Genomic DNA, 2,186 nt, shown 5'->3' on the forward strand with positions numbered 1-2,186 from the left:
TTTGTCTTTTTCTGTAGTATCTGTCTGTGGTCTCATTCCTTCCTCTGTTGTAACTCCTGCTCTCAAAATGTTTTTTTCTTTGACCGCGGTCTCCATCTGTGGTCTCTGTTCCTTTATGTCTGTGTCCTCTGTGCTGAGTGCTTTGTCTTTTTCTGTAGTCTCTGTCTGTGTTCTCATTCCTTCCTCTGTTGTTCCTTCTGATCTCAAATTGCATTTTTCCTCGGTTGTTGTCTTTTTCTGTGGTCCATGTTTATCTCTGCCTATGTCCTCTGTGCTCATTCCTTTTATTTTTTCTGTAGTTTTTCTCACTACTCCACTGGAAACTTCTTGGTCTATGTCTGTTGTGTTCAACAAGGGACCATTTTCATCTTCAGCTTTGTCTTCTTCGTTATCTGTAGTCACTGTTTCCATACTGTTTTCATTTTCACTCAAACTTTCTGGCCTCAAGGCTTCATTGTCTTCATCTATTGTCTCTGTTTGTGTTTGGTTCACACCCTCAGTTGTTTCCTTTGGTCTAACAACTTTTTGTATTTGTGTTTGGATTGCATTTCTTTCTAAGATAATTTTAGGATATTCCCAACATTTGAACTTGTTTTTAAGAAACTGAGTATGACTATACAAGTCTCCTCTGTCCTTTGTGGCTTTTCCCTTTTCTTTAGCATTATCTTTACCTTTGGTGGATCCCAATGTACCTGCTGCTGTAAGGTCAATGTGTTCACGGTTATCATCATAATCTTCACTTTCACTACTCTCTGTAGTCACTTTTGCTCTTCCCCTGCCACTCTGTTTATGTCGGTGTTTTCCAGATGTGTCTGTGTCAATGGTATTTGCGTGCTGTTTGGTCTTCTTTTTCACAATTTCTCCTCTTGTGGTATTTTGACTAGACTTTCTTTTCTTTGGTCCAGCATATCTTCTCTGCAACACATCTTCATTGTCTTCTGAGGTTGTAGATTCCTCAGAGTCTCTGGTTCTATTGTTCACAGCAAGTGCCTTTGCAGCATTGTTGCGGCACTTGAAGGCTTCGTCAAAGTTTAAATCTGCCTCATAAGGTCTCTCTGCAGTTGCGTCAGAATAGCACATCATCCGGTGGACTTGTACCTTGCTTTGGGTTCCCAAGGATCTCCCACTCTACAAATGTAAACATTAAATAATGTTATTAATTGCACTAACATTTGACATTTTCAAGGAGATTTGCAGAGCTAAGGACAGAACCACAAAAAGAAGTACAACAGAAGACAATATAAAGAAAAAGAAATGTCCTTTCAACATTATAACACTGGGAGTAAAACCAGGAAGGGTGACTTTTTATATCATCCCTCTAAAAGGATAGGAAGGTAAAACACTGAATCACCATAAAGTGGAAACTACTCACAAAAGTGCTGATGCTGCTCCTAATCATAGAGAAGGTTGGTTTTCCTGGGATACCAAACTTCCTCCATGCATCTTGGAATGATGTCAGCATCTTAGCATAAGGCCCTCCATTGGTGTTGGCAAAAATCAATTGTGATGATACACCAGGGTATCTGTGGCGGTGGTACACAAAGCGGTGAAACCATATGTATTCGTCTTTCGTTAGGGGAACAAGTGCATGGCCAAATGTTTCCTTGGTCTTGTGCTCTTTTACCTGTAAAAGAATCAGCAACTAAATTACATTGCACACAGTCATTGATGTCGCTGGTAAGAAAATATCTTTAATCAGGGAGAGAAATAATTGCTTAATGATTTTACTCTGATTATCCGCCGGCCATCACCATCCGCTTCAGCAGTGCCAACTTCCTCAACTGTCATATTTGATATGACGCCTCTTCTGTGCCCAGTTGTGCAGATGACAAATCCAGCCAGAAGACCATAGAACCAGTCTAGGTTCTCAGGTGTGGGATTTTTCTCAAGCTCGACTATTGAGTAACATAGAGGTTGCACAGTAAGACACAAGGGATAGGGAAGCATATCCATTATATTGCTATATACCCCCCCTAATATAATCCTATATAAACATCACAAATGCTACTGTTTGTATATGTATTATATATTTGAAGAAAAAGCAAAAGTCCAACAAGTGATTATAAATGAGCAGTCTGTTATAATTGAAAGCAAAAAGTTCTGTCATATATTTCTGTAAATCTGAGATTCTGAACTATATATACATACAGATTACAGCTGGTAAGTAAATATTATATAATTTCTCA

The 2,186-nt window shown here is 38.9% G+C and overlaps 1 long non-coding RNA gene across 1 annotated transcript; it reads right to left on the reverse strand.

The window, feature by feature from the left end:
- Positions 1 to 912: 912 nt before the first annotated feature.
- Positions 913 to 1,803, reverse strand: LOC309699426. Its single transcript, XR_014274340.1, has 3 exons — positions 1,729 to 1,803; positions 1,373 to 1,624; positions 913 to 1,128 (listed from the first exon to the last, which is right to left on the reverse strand). It is a non-coding gene; the product is annotated as an uncharacterized lncRNA (long non-coding RNA).
- Positions 1,804 to 2,186: the final 383 nt, after the last annotated feature.

The sequence above is a fragment of the Aulonocara stuartgranti genome, assembly GCF_965226115.1.
Source record: "Aulonocara stuartgranti genome assembly, chromosome: 22".
In the NCBI taxonomy this organism is placed as follows: domain Eukaryota; kingdom Metazoa; phylum Chordata; class Actinopteri; order Cichliformes; family Cichlidae; genus Aulonocara; species Aulonocara stuartgranti.